The 14,483-nt window shown below is 50.3% G+C and overlaps 1 long non-coding RNA gene across 1 annotated transcript in view; it reads left to right on the forward strand.

The window, feature by feature from the left end:
• The window catches only part of LOC122577141, a 46,497-nt gene that overhangs the window by 13,333 nt on the left and 18,681 nt on the right, over nucleotides 1-14,483 (forward strand). Inside the window, exons 5-7 of the long non-coding RNA XR_006320076.1 lie at nucleotides 5,904-6,042; nucleotides 6,134-6,206; nucleotides 6,305-6,478. This is a non-coding gene — a long non-coding RNA (uncharacterized LOC122577141). The remainder of the gene's footprint in view (nucleotides 1-5,903; nucleotides 6,043-6,133; nucleotides 6,207-6,304; nucleotides 6,479-14,483) is intronic.

The raw sequence follows: 14,483 nt of genomic DNA on the forward strand, positions 1-14,483 counted from the left end.
CCTCTGTTACCCGGATCTCTACGAACGAACGATAACAATTGGATATTAAACGCTTACGTACACCGCCAACTAACAAGCGAACTAAAAAGTCGAGATTCCGCATACGAATCGCGTCCCTGACGAGTTTTCTCGCGTTCCAAAGACGTCTCTCTCGTCACACCGGTGACGAAAAAGGTAGCGTTTCCTTCTTAGATACCGGAATACCGGAAATGTTCGTTCCACTTGGAATTTCGTCTATTCGCTGGGTGCTCGGAGACGGAGGAATTCGTCGAACGGGAGCGGATTCGATGTCGCGCGGCAAATAAATTCGCGCTGCGGTAAGACAAGAGAAATTGGAGGAGCCATCGTCGTAGGTAGAAAGAAGACGGATCCAAAGTACCTGTTTGATCGGAAGCCGGTCGAAGGCGCCGTTCGAGACACGCCAGTGTGGGAAGCTGCGTCGGCGTTAGCTGCCTCGCGCTTCGTCACGCTGTGTTACTCCACTCCGCGCCGTTCTGCCTCGCATTACGTCGACAATTGATCCTAACGCGCTAGACGCCGAGCCAATTAAGAGACCTCTTGTCCGATTACGTCATCTACCCAGCGATACTCACCGTCCTCGCGCTTTCTACTCCGGCCTGAACGATATTTCCTTCTCGGCTCGCCTCGAAACTCACCTACGGTACACCGATCGGTCGAACGCTGTCGGAAAAACCGCTATAACGCGCCGTCCTAGCTACGCCGCGTTCTGCTACCAGTCCGTTCGACCGATTCTTCGTGGTCGTTTACGCGACCATACCGATCGATCGGATCGCAACGCGACGTCGTTCGTCAAAGAGAAATGTTCGTCAAAGCGTGTGCGCGCTTCGACCAGCGTATGACCTAATTCGAAGCGAGTCGACGATCGGCCGTAAATCGGCGGATTTTATACGAGCTCGGCCATATGACTGCGGCCATCTTTCACGCGTACGTTTTCTAGGAAGGAACGACGATCCTCCCTCGAAACTACGCACGAGGAAAAGTAAAGAAAGGGAGACATTCCATCGATGTTGTTTCCAGGTAGCCGTGACCTCCTCCTTCTCCTTTCTCGTCGTCAGCACCAGGCTCCGTTATTTTCGCTGTTGACTTCGTCGACTCGACGAGTCTTTGATTCCACACCGTCCTGCTTCCATCTTCCTTGCCAAGGAAAACGATCCAGGCAAATTCGACGTACGTCAAGATCAACGACATCTTTTCGTCTCGCGCGATAATCAAATAGATCGACGTAAAAAGAAGGGGAAGAAGAAGAAGAAGAAGAAGAAGGAGAAAGCATCGGACCGTTTGACGCGTTGATCGCTAGGTTGGTCATCGGTCATCCGCGTCTCGCCTACATTCTCTGGAATAATCGAGATACGATAGGATATTTCGGAGAAATGAAATCTCCGACTGTCGCATCCAGGCCAAAATATACGAAATTGTACTTGTTTTCTTAGATAGAATAGAAAATTGCATGGAAGAAGGAAATTACAAGGCCTGATCGCAGGTCGGATACCGTCTCGATATCACGTACGCTGTGCGAACGTATTCGTTCGAATCCGTTCGGCCAACTTGCTACTCGCGTGTCGTATCAGCCGTTCTTACGGAGAACGACGATCGACGTACGTATCCAGCGTAACTTGTTTAAATGGCAGGTACGCTATCTACAGGGTGTTCGATAGGCTTTCTCTAAATAACTTGCTCAGGAAAGTGATTATTCCGCGATATAGAAAGATACGTGGTCGACTCGTGCAAGCGCATGGAAGACCGACTTGCGTACGAATAAATTAACCAGTTACGTCGCGGAATGTTACGTAATGCCGTTAGAGAAATACGAAGCTGTCCTTGACCGTTTTGATCGGAGAAAAACAGTTTTGGCAATCTCTGTCGCTTTCATTTGCTCCGTTCGATCATCGAAGGACAAAGAGGTTTTTCGCTGCGTGTGACGCTGTGGTAAATTTGAACGGACTCGACGACCAACACGTCGCGTGGTCGCGTTTAATTGCGCGCCACGTTCGCCCGAAGAGAAGCATCGTGCTGCTACCTCCGACAGCCTGAACGGATAATACAAAGCAATGGCGAGACATTGTCGTAGAATTTGCGACACGGCCGCGTCGAATAATACCTCGGAGAAGAAAAATGTGCGCGCAGATACTGCTAAACGATCACCGTGAATGGATGCGAATGCCAGTGTAATTTAAACGTCGGTGGATGCGTGCACGGATATATTAGAAATTATTCGGTGAAAAGAAGGAAGAGAGAAAGGCGGAGGGGCCGGGAGGAAAAAGAAGGAAGAGAAGAAGCACGGAGTGCCGTAGAGGAGAAGAAAGAAGGCGAGTCAAGGGAATTCCAACGAGTTCCTTCCTGGTAGCAGCGAGCTTCCCCTCAGCCTCGGTTTCTTCCTGTAAGAAGGCCTTCGGAAGGGGAAGGGGAGCTGGCCTCGTGGGCGACTCTCGCGTTCCTAAACTGCATTCCAACCTGCGTTGCCACGTCTCGTCGTAAGCACGCGGATACACGCATAAACGAACGAACACGCATGGTCGAAGGTGCGTGCAGACACGTGCACCGTCTAGTACGGCCAACGTGTTTCGACCGGGCACGCATCAAGAGGGTTCAACTGCTCGTAAATATTCCGATAAACAACACCTCCGCTCCCCATCGCTGCGTCCAGCGTACTTTCCATCGTTGCGTTCCCTCGTTATTCTCATTCCTTCCGTTAGACGCTCTATCCATCGTCTCTGCTCCGAGAACAGAAACGTCGGCAAATCTACGACGAATGAAATCGCGGATCTAGGAGAATGCAACCGACAGCTATGGACGAACGCGAGAACGTTCCGTTCGAGAAGGATCCGTAGGGCTCTACAGTGCTCGCGCTGACGATTATCTCGTTAATTACGTCGTTATACGCGAGTACTAGGACGGCGTATAACTTCGTTCGGGACAACGCGATACTAATTACCGACAAATAAGGATAGGAGTAAGGCTGGAACGAACGCTGCGCGAAGGAAACGTTGCTGCTCGTGCAGTGCAGGCTGTCCCGCGTAACGCCACTCGTTATTTTCCTTTGCCATTTGCGGCCGTGTAACGAAAGTATCTTGAACCGTACTTTGGTGGTATCGCACGTACGATTAAAATACTTTGTTTTCCTAGCAAGACCAACGTCACTTTGGATAGAACCGTGCGTCGTTGTTCCGGCGAGAACACTGTCCAATTAATTGAATAATTTTTCGTTCCGCCTACCGACCGCGAAATGGGATTTCACTGGCAAAATAATTCCCAACGCGTTCTTCCACTTTGAAACTGTAGCTACGCTACTACTGTTTTAAGTATACTGTATACTATACGTAACTCTTAAACCTACTTTTGTTTGGTCGCGTTGCTCTTCCTGTTGCCCTTCCTATTATGCCTATCTTTGGTTTAGCCCTCTGTTTCTCCCATTACACGCCCGGCCCTTCCTATTCCCCGGATATCCTGCTTGATCGTTCTATTACTTTTTCGCAGCTCCTTCCTTCCTTCCTTCCTTCCTTCCTTCCTTCCTTCCTTCCTTCTTTTCGTCGTTCTTCCAATCTCACGCCTCTGCCGTCCATTAACCTGCGATCTTGCGATTCAACCGGCTCGTCGTCCATCGACGGCGCATGAATCCTACCTAATGGAGTCACGCAGCCGTCAATCTTACGACGAAAGCTCGAAAGCTGCGTTACAAACTGCCTGTATTAAGCGCATCTATTTTTGCCACTTACAAAGAACCGCGATAGCGGTAAAACCCCGCGCGAATCGCGTCGATTCTGACAAACGAAATGTAATAATCGTCTGGTTTTTCGCGAAACTTTCGCCCAATTATCGCGGAAACGCGTTCTCTCACGCGCGATTCGTAGCTTTCGTTTCTACGCGCTACACTACACGGCGGTAGCGTGGCGAGGGGCTACTGCACGGTATTGCACGAAGCAGGGCACGTGTACGATACTACGGTACGTTAGCTCTCGATCGTATCGAGACACGGCTTGCCCGCGTGTTCTTAGCAGCCGAGAAGTGGACGCAAAGCGGTCAAAGCAGCCACTCTCGATAAGATAAAAAAGAAAGAACAAAAAAAAAAAAAAGAAAAAAATGTTCCCATAGCTGCGACCAAGTTTCCGCGGTTTTATTTTAAACAGCGTACGGAGCGTTCGCCGTTCCCTGTATAAGGTGGTCTATCGGGAGACTAGCTTCCGGTCGACTCAAGGTTTTTCTCATATCCCTCGTGTAGCTTCTCGCGATACTCACGGCCAGTGGCAGGTACACCTATATTTGAGACCTCCGTGCGCGCTCGACCATGTAATGACCACCGTCTCATCCGAACGCAGGAAGAGGAACAGGTTTTTCATTTTTCACCGGCTTATCGTCCCACCTTAACCTCAAGCTCGTCGATTCTCCGGACGTCGAGACTCCGGGATGGAAGAAAAAAGAGGCGAGGGAAAAAGAGAAGACGGGATACGATCGGAGGAACGAGGTGAAAAACGCGCAGAGCCTATGCGCGGATGTTGGTCCTGCTGGCGTCGAAACAACGACGCTCGAGCCACGAGTATCGGAATCGTATTCCCTTCGTTGGACGACGACGAAGATGACGAGAGAGAAGAAAAGGAGAAAAAGGGAGAATCGTAGGCAGGGAAAGTGAGCAACGGTTAGATATGAGGAAGACGCGGTTATGGACCAGCTCTGACACGTCCTGACACGCCTACGCAATCTCACGGTCGATCCTGTTTTAGGATAAGGCGGATTATCAACGCGGCTTCGTCTGCGACGCAGGTGTCCCTGCTGTGCTGTCACCGCGGCACCTTTTCTTTCCATCTTATATCCGCATCCTCCTCCGATCTTTCTCCTCGTCTTTCTTTATTCTACTCTCTTCGTCGACGTTTCGATTACGCGAAATGCTTTAATTGCTCGCGACGCACGATCAAGATCCAAAGATTTATCCAAACGATCGTCGTTTCGATTCGAAGAAATCGTTAGTTGCGCGTAGATATCGTAGCGGCGCGAACTCGTTTCGATAAAATATTTATCGCGAAGAATCTCGGCCTGGCCAAGGTGCGTTTTATTTTCACGAGTCTCGCTTTAATCGCGTTTAATCTAGTCGCCCTTTTATCGTTTTAGTCGTCTACGACACGACGAGGAATTACAAGGTAACAAGGTGAAAATTGACGAGAGCAGAATACGTAAGAACGTATACGGAACGCGTTCAAACAAAGAGAAACATCAAGGTTTCCTAATCAGACAGAGATGAATTTAAAGAGCTCGTGAAAAGGTGTAGAATTTCGACGCCTGTAATAACAAAGTCATGTGTTTCCCGTTTGCTCGTGTTCCCTCTTAATTTTTTCCGCCGGGAAAAATCTCGGCCGTCGGTTGTCTCTGCTCTTTCCGATAGAATCGTCGCGGCCGGTTTTCTCGTTACGACCGTTGGCTTTATCGCGACCGTAGCTGCTCGAACGTTGTGAGAATTGGCGTAGAACGGAAAAGTGCGGAACGCCGTGGCGAACAAATATCAAAATACAGGGGATCGAGGAGAAAAAATTGCGAATGCATGTCGTGTGTTTATGCGTTGTAATACATGTATGCATATGTAGGAATGGTTACGCGGACGCAGCCTTTCTTCGCGGCCGTCGTTCGTCGTCATCGGTCATCGAACTCGCGACAAATTCAAAATAAACGGTCGAAGCGCGCTCGAGTTCGCGTATACAGTTACTGCCGGCCATCCGTTTTTCTCGCAAATTTTTAGACACTCGTACGTACGTATCTCGTTGTTGTCGTTTCTTCGGCTGTTTATCGGTTCTCTCGCTCCTGGAAACGATATCGCGATACTTCCGGAACGAAATTGCTTTCACCTGGTCGATCGCAACATTTTTGGACGTTGTCTATAGATGCGCTTGCTTTTCCAGAAAGGGGAAAAGCCACGAAGACAAAGTTTCTCGCGTGCTTGGCGAACCCGCTGTCACGGACCGCTACCCTCTGGGAGTCAGACAACCGTCCGGAATAACCGAAGCTGTCCGGACGACCGTCGCATCGAAAATCCTCGCGGTATCTCGTCTTTTTTCTTTATATTCTGTTTGACCTTCTTTCGAAGCTATAGTCGTTTTTTCGTTTCGATAACGCCCGTTTACCTCGTTAGAAACTGATGGATCGTGGAAACTGATGGAAATGGCTAGCCCTTGGAACGCGGCGATATTAATTTTTCCAATAAGGTAAAGGTCTATCGAACGCTATACAACGACAACGACAACGACAACGACGATTGGTAATCAGATACAAAGAGTAGTTGCAGTTTTCTTACTCTTTTAAGAAACAGATATGGCTTCCAACGTGCATCGGCCGGCTTACCTAGACGACCCCTTTAGAGGGTGTGACCCTGCTGATCGAAATCGTTGGTTCGTTGAACGTTCGGATCAAACAAATGGATCGATGCAAGGATCGTAGGAACATGGAAGAGTAACGTTTCACGGCATAAGGACGTTCGGTAAGTCGTTTCAGCGAGCAATTGTAAATATATCACCTAGATATATTTATTTTGGCGATACTTTGACGTCACACTGGCCGCGATACACAAGGTCGATCGATATCAATCCGTCGCGCAATCGTGTCCGACGCGTAACGGTTCGGTATCGGCATTGTCTGCGACACGGACGCAATTAGCACGGACGAATTACGTTATTTTCGTGGAACGGTGGCATTCGGTGAGTAAGTAAGTCGACGGACAGAGCGATTCGCAAAGTCATACAACGCCGGGTAAAAATGTTTTCTCGTTCAAGTACGCGAGAGTCGGCCGTAATAGCTGTATCGTTAGACACGGACAAAGTTGGGAGAAAAAGGCGTCGGCCTGGTTCTGGTGCGCGCCAGTGCTTCTTCCTCGGAAGAAGAAAAATCGAAAGAGAATATCGGACGACGGTTTATACGAAACGATCGACCAAATAGAAACTTAACGGCACGTTTAAGGCGAGTATGCTTATTACGATGGTTACGAGCGAATACGATGGCTGTGATCTGATCCAGAAGATCCGTTGGAGAGGAAGCGAAGAGAAACGCGATGAAACGTAAGAAAAGAGTCGCGCAACGTGTCGATCAACTAGCTTCGCGGACGTACAGAGAGCAGATTAAACGAAGGTCAAGAAGGAGACATCCAGCCGACCTACTCTATAGAACTCTCGTTTCTAGCGGGGATTCCAGTGGTCCGCGTGATAACTTATAGCCGGAGGGATTTACCGAACGCCCGACAGGTCAAACTGCGAAAGGGAACGACTAAAATAGAAGAAGAGAGGGGAAGAAGAAAAAAAGAAAAATATAAGGCCGAACTACAGTTGTCGAAACGATGTGAAAGAGCCTGTGCTGCAAAATGTACATTTTTCCACTTGTACGGGCATCGATGCCAAGCAGAGCGCTATTCGTTCCGTGTGTACACGTGTATAAAGGTAAAGGAAGCTGCAGGGGCCAGTAAGTAGGCGCGAGTAGTTGCGCGTATGCGAGGGAACGTAACGGCGAAACCGCACAGGAAGGACGAGGCAATGCTAGAGGGTATCTATGTTTCGTCGTATCGATGTCGTGCGAAGGGCTCGCGTGTCTGTCCTCTGGTAAAAGCGCGCTTCGCCGGACGACCACCGCCGGCGACGAATTTCGTTCTTTTCACGCGCGCCGCGAAACACTTTGTCGCGGTTTACGGATTTGTTCGGTCGTGCGGACTCGAATGTCGACGAATAGCTGGTTTCGCTAGGCGACTGAGGAACGTTGAATGCGCGGACGTATCGATTTTGGGTCGCGACAGCGACCTTACAGTCCCGGAGTAAGGTAGTATCGGTATTTCTTGCGGTTCTTTGTCCCGCAGGCCGTGCACCAACCTCACCTGCGCCACGCCAGTTCGTCCAGGTAACTCGATCACGCGTGGCGTTCCCGTGACAGTAGAGCCCTTCTCTTTCCTCCCTGCTTCTACCTTCTTTCTCCACCAACTTCTCTCCGCCTTCTCCACCTTCTCCACCTGTTTTCTCTCTCTCTCTCTCTCTCTCTCTCTCTCTCTCTCTCGTGCTCGCCATGCATCGTTCCACGGCTACGACGAGCCTCGTTGTAACGATCCGAGGGTGATCGAGTCGCGGCCACTTCCGGTAAGGTCCATCTCCTTTTTTTTTTTTGCTCCGACTCGAATTCCTCGCGTCGAGATTTTTTTCTATCGTTCTCCGATCGCGTCGTTTTTCCATGCTTTTTCTTTCTCCTTCTCATTTCTTTTTCTTTTTTTTTTTTCTTTTTTTTGTTGCTAGAAATTAAAAGAGTAGCACCTCTCCGTCGTAATGTGCGCAAAGAAAGGCGGAATCGCCGTAAACTCGCAGCGAAAGAGCGTAACAAGTCGGAATCGTTGGTTTTGCAGAGCAGCGTTTATTATATTTAGAGCGCGAGTTAGAACGCGAGATGATATGCCATTAGAAGGTCGGTAGAAAGAGCGGAAAAGAAGCGGATAAGAAACGAGATCGTCCTGTACCATTAGTAATCGTAAGCGAGAGTTTCGAACGCAATTTCGAATTGCCGTTTCGAAGCTGGCTTGCGTCGTTAACGGTGCGCGTTTTGCGAAGAAAAAGTCTTACGTCGTGCAATTATATAAAAAAGGAAAATTACGCAATTTCTGCTTGCAGTTTTCTATTTCTAGCTTGCAACGACCGATACGCAGCTGACGGTTGTTATTTGATCGACCGTTACGATTTTTACACGGCTGTCTCTCGTAGGTCTTGATTAGGAGAAAAATCGAAAGAGAAAGAAAAGCAGCGCTGGCTGAGAAGAGACGGGGAAAATAAAACGCGCTAGGTAATTAACGGGCGGCAAAATAGGCAAGGAATGTTTTTCGGTAGCACAGCGGTACGTCGATAGTCCCGTAACTCTGCTTGGTATTACCAGTATTACTAGACAACGGGCGCGGAGTCTGCACTATGACGAAGTCATTACCAGGAACACGTTGCTTTCACCCGATAGAGGAATCGAGGAGGCGTTCAAACACCGTTCGATCGACCTCGGCTCGCGCGTCCGCCTAAACGCGCGTTCTTCGTCTCTGCTTTCTTATTCGTGTTCCGCGTGTACCGATCGCTCGATTACCAAATTCCCCACTGTTACCAACGTTTTAATCGACGATCGTACGTTTCTGTACTTGTTGCTATAAAGCAATTAGGTCGCGAGACGGTCGGATCGCGTGTAAGATGCCAGGGTAGATGCAAGGCAAGATGTTAACGGCAAGTGAAAGCCGAAAAGCACGGATAAAAACTAAAATGGAGAATAATAGTAGACGTATGGGTCCGTGTTCGTCGATAAATATGTACTGTATACGACGACCACTGTGTAAATAATCTGGTCGACGGATGGTACGTGTTTTCGTTTGCGCGTTTCTCGTAGATCGATGGACGATCGTACGCGTCTTTTCTATTCGTCAACAAATATTACGCGATACGTTACATCAGCCGCGTTACATACTACGTCACTATCGCGTGTTATCGTTTGTTTGTCAACAAACACAAGACCTTGCGATATTTCCCTTAGATATTTCCCTTCGTATCTTTCGTTGCAGGCTGTCGCGACTGCGCCGAACGTAAGATATTTCAAAGATGATTGTATAAATGAACGTAAAAGTACATCGTGACATAACTGCGAGCGCGTCGTTCGTGACACGAGCGTACAGGGAATGCAACGTTTAAAACCGCTGGTTATATCCTAGCGCGTTCGAAAGTTTCGATTAAAATACAAAATTCAACGTTACTTCATAAAGTAAAGTTACTTCTCGAGCGAGTTGTTTTCCGAATGGAGGTAAAACGAACGGTTACCTGGAACGGTTTGTCGCTGGAAATCGCCGCGCTTTATTTTCATTTCGAGTAAAATTCCTGCGGAAACGAAGGAGGAAATATTTCCGGGAGAGAAAAATTGGTTCGCTGGGAAACGGAGAGTGCGACGCCGCCGACTCGTGAAAGAAACGGCAGACGTTGGCGTGGCTGATGCGAGTAACGCGCGTGTACAAGCTGCGTTAAGGCCTTTATACGCGTTGAATCGTGTCGCAAAGCGTGCGTCGCTTGCGGTTTATCGATAAAGGATGAAAGACCGAAGGACGAAGGACGGCGAGCAAAGGGACGACGACGGATTTTCTAATGGCGCGTCGTCGAAGGAACGGGAAACGAAGGAAAAACGTACTGGATATCGGCGACGCGAGCCTCTACGCGTGGCGATACGAGTCGCGATACGAGTCGCTTCCGATGCCGATTCGCCGATACCGGACTACGTAGGTCGCAAGGCGTATCGCGAAACTCGAGTAGCGATGCGTCGGTACGCGTTTCAACGTGTATAGGGGCCTTTAGAGCGGATGAAAAACACGCGAGTAGGAATTTACGGGAAAGAGGCTCGAGGCGCTGCCGGACCGACTGCTCGTCCTCGGTAGCCTGCGCGACGAGAGGAGGAACTGCGGTGGAGGTGGTACGAGGAGGAAGAGGAGAAGGAGGAGGAGGAGGAGGAGGAGGAGGAGGAGGGCACAGGGTACCGTTCTGTCCTCGGGGACCTCGGTTCACCGGGTCGGTTCTCCTGGCTTCTCATCTCCACTTGGCAAAAAGCGGCTTAACCACCGATCTTCTCTTCCTCTCCGTTCTCTTCCTTTTCCTCTTCTCCTCTACGACCTCGAAGCTGCTCACGGTTGCGCGCTATTTTCTACTTCCTACTTTTCGCAGGTGTTATCAAGCCTCGAACCGCCATAAGTGGTATAGGATAAAAAGCGTCCTCTCTTCCTTTCTTCTTTTCATTCTTCGACGTAGCCGCTATTTAATTGTTCTTGCCGAGATCCCTTGCGCGTAGACGCGTTCCTGTCCAGGCGCGATAATTCCAAAGCCTCTGGATAACATATTCTCTGTCTTCTCGATGACATATTTTGGGACAGCGCGTATCAAACTGTTTGTTTGTTCAAAGTTTATTTAAAGACTAACGCGTTAAAGTTAGGAATATTAACGAGGTTGAACGTTCTAATCGGAGAAATTGGTTCTATCGGAGGACGTATCCGCTGTTTCCGATCCAAGTCGATAGAGAAGATCTCGTAGGCGCGGTCTCGTTGCGGCGATCGGCGGTAATCGATTAACGCTAATTAAATACGTAACGAACGTATACTCGCGGCTCGTCGTTCTTATCGCGCAGCGAGTTAATCGGAAAGGTAATAACATCGATAGAACGGTATAACCGCTTCTTTCGACCGTTAAAATCAACGATAACGTAGCCGTGCGGTGAAAAGTTGGCTCGTCCGGTGATCGAAAGGCTTCCTGCAAAGAAAATACGACTGGTGAATCGATCTCGATCGACGATCTCGAAACGGAAGCCCCACCCGTTTTACCTGTCCTACCTGCTCGATTCGCAACGTCTAAGCGTTTCCGGTTTCTTCCCGATCCAGAGGAGTCAACATCCTCGTTGGATACGATTCGCGAGCTACCTGCAGGCCGTTTGCTACGCATCAACTCGCGTTCTCCTTTGCCACGTACAGTCGGTGGCAAAAGTCTACGCGTATCCGTCGTGCTCTTCTCGAAGCTACGTTTCACGGCTGGAAAGAGCCATGTTCGGCCTCTCCTCCTCCCCCCCCCCGCCTCGCCCGGTGTGGCATCGCCCAATTATACCGATGCACGATGGAGTTGGAAAACGAAACGGAAAAACGTGGAACAGAGGATGGGAATGCGCGGAGGGAAAAGGACGACGCGCCGGATTAATTCCACAGACGACAGGAAACACGCTCGATAGGTGACCGCTAAAATACGCTTAGCCAAGAAGCAAGCAGGCTTGCTTCTTTCTTCCTTCCTTCTCTGTTTCCATCGCGCGGCCGTTCCCTCGCCTTTTCGTCCCGACGTCGGAATCATCTGGCTCTGTTGAGCCAGAGCGAGAGGAGAAACCCTTTTATCGTCGCGTACTCCGTTGTCCTTGCACAATGGTCCGTGTAATCAGCGGCGAGTGATTGTCACACGACGCGTACCTTTTCCTATTTCTCTCTCTCCTTTCTCCGGGCTTTCTTCCCTTTTCTGCATTTTTCTCCAACTGCAAGGGCCAGCGCACAATGACGTCGGGGATTCGTCATTGTTCCAGGCGACCGTAAAAGCAAAGCAAAAGCCGTGACAAAAAAACATCCGAGCAATACTTTAATACGGCTCCTGCTTCTCTCTAACGTGCACGCGTGTACGTGTACGTGTGTGCCTCCACCGCATCCAACTGGTGCCATCGACGAAAATCTCATCGTTTAGAGTGGCTGGCCGCGGAACACGCGAAACGGCCCGATGTGGCGCGAACGCGTCTTTTAACCATCGACACCGGCGACAGAGACAGAGACACAGAGAGAGAGAGTTTCTCGCAGCGAATGGCACCCGAAACGATCGTGCAATCGCTTTCGCGAGTCTTGCTTGGATGTCCTCGGAAGCGTCGACGACGCTGGGGACGAGGTTTAGCGCGTGGTCGATACCATAACACAGGGTTACCGTTCCAAGCGAATCGAATTCAACCGTCGAAGAGAAGGTTGCAAAACGCGGCGGCAAGATTCGAACTCGTCGCCTTGTATACTCGCGTATAATCAAAGAGTTTCGGATCGCGTTACTAGATGTCCGTAAACGGCGGAGAGAAAAGGGTACCGGCGGCGATGCCCCGGACACGAATTTTCGCGTACGAGAATCGATCGGCCACGCGGTGGCCGGTGGAGCGTGGTGCGTGGCCTGCCGGCTTAAATCGCGTTCTAGAGGGGCTGCGTAGCCGCGCGAGGAGGGGTGAATCCGTAACGCACGAGGGTGGCACAAAGGAACCTGGAGTACCGACCAAGGCATTAGCAGGATGCCCCGGTTTCCGACAAACAACGTCCAGCCCCCTGTGCGGACGCCCTCCGCTTCGCTTTACCCCCTCGCCACCCCCCCCCCCGCCCCTGGGAACAGTCTTGCAACGCGATTACGCGTGGCCACGTTCTTTCCCATCGATCCGGTTTCGTTCGGCGTTTCTAGCTAAGTAAGTGTATCGACGCGCTGAAATTAACCAGCGTTTCGCGGCTTTCGTTGCAGTGGCGAGAAAATCCTCGTCTACTCGGATCCATCCGAACCTCCGATGCGACGTTTCACGACCTCTTCTTTCAATGCTACGTACGATCGATTAAAGTCGCTCGAAACCGTCCGTGTGTACGATCGGATCGAGTGGCTCCCACATATCTCGGCAACGAGTCTCTCTTTCCTCTCCTATTCCGTCTCTCTCTCTCTCTCTCTCTCTCTCTCCGCCTCTCTGCCTGCTCGTGCCGTTCCCCTCGCCCGCTTAATCTTTCTCTTCCTATCTCCTTTTCGTCCCTTCTCGCTTCTCTCCACGCGTTCCGCCGTCTCTTCCTCCTTCTTTCGTTCCCGGTTCTTTCGTCAATCGACCGTTTGATCGCTTTCGGTCCCACCAACGAGTTAACTCGTTCGAGTGTTATTCTCTCCTCGTTTCTTTCTTTTTTTTTCCCTCTCCGTTTCTCCCTTCCGTTTGATCCGTCGCGATATCTCCTCGCTCGTTCTCTCCTCGTTGCCTTCGATTGACCCTTTGCTCGACTGGCCATTACACCGTTCAGCAGCCGCCCTTTGTTCCAGCTGGCCGTGCGTCTCCGATCTTCGGCCAGCGTTCGCCGGTTCGAACGTCCCGGCTGCGAGGAAAACTGCTCGCGAATACCGTCTTTCTCGTTAAAGTTTGCATCGATTGGTGGACATTCCGATTCGGAATCGTCGAATTCGCGCGGCGGGGACTCGTGACCGGAACGTCCGAAACAGACGGATAATCGTTCGGCCAGCGATCCCTCGGTCGTTCCTCTCACCCCAGCCGAGGGTTAGCAAAGTCGTAAAACGCGAGACGAATCGGTAACCGGGCTCGAAAATCGCCGTGTAATTTTCGACGAATTATCTTGACTTTCGGGGTGATCCCAGGAACCGCGAGACTCCCTTCGTTCGCCGTGGAAAACCATCCAAGCCGCCGCGTCGTTGTTTCTTTCGTCTTGGACCGATTTTGCTAAATTTCCGCTACTCGTCGTTCGACTCTGCCTTTGTACCGACAAAGAGTCGTTGAGTCGTATCTCGTTGCGGCGTTGGTCGTGCTTCCAGCGATTATGCTTACGCGTGGAAAACAGAGGAGATTGCGCAAAGTATAATAACAGAGGCGGAAAATTTCATAGTTGTCCACCGGTCGACAACGAGTCGGACAGAACCGGGGAAGGGTGCGAGGCGCGTGTACGTTCGATCTCGGATTCGATTCAGCTCGTTTCCACCCCTGAAAATCTGCTCGCACCCCGACGAGCGTTTGGCGTATTAGTCATTCGGGCGCAGCTGGATACCCTGCTCGGGGGTGCGTTAACCCCCCTTTTTGCAAGGTCGAATCAATTCCGGTCTAGCTTGCGGCTAAGCCTGATTTTTCCTCTTCCGTCTTCCACGTTTTTAATCCTCTTCCTCTTCGTAACGCTTCTATAATTCGATAGTAAAATCGACAGAAACGTTTCG

The sequence above is a fragment of the Bombus pyrosoma genome, linkage group LG17, assembly GCF_014825855.1.
Source record: "Bombus pyrosoma isolate SC7728 linkage group LG17, ASM1482585v1, whole genome shotgun sequence".
In the NCBI taxonomy this organism is placed as follows: Eukaryota; Metazoa; Arthropoda; class Insecta; order Hymenoptera; family Apidae; genus Bombus; species Bombus pyrosoma.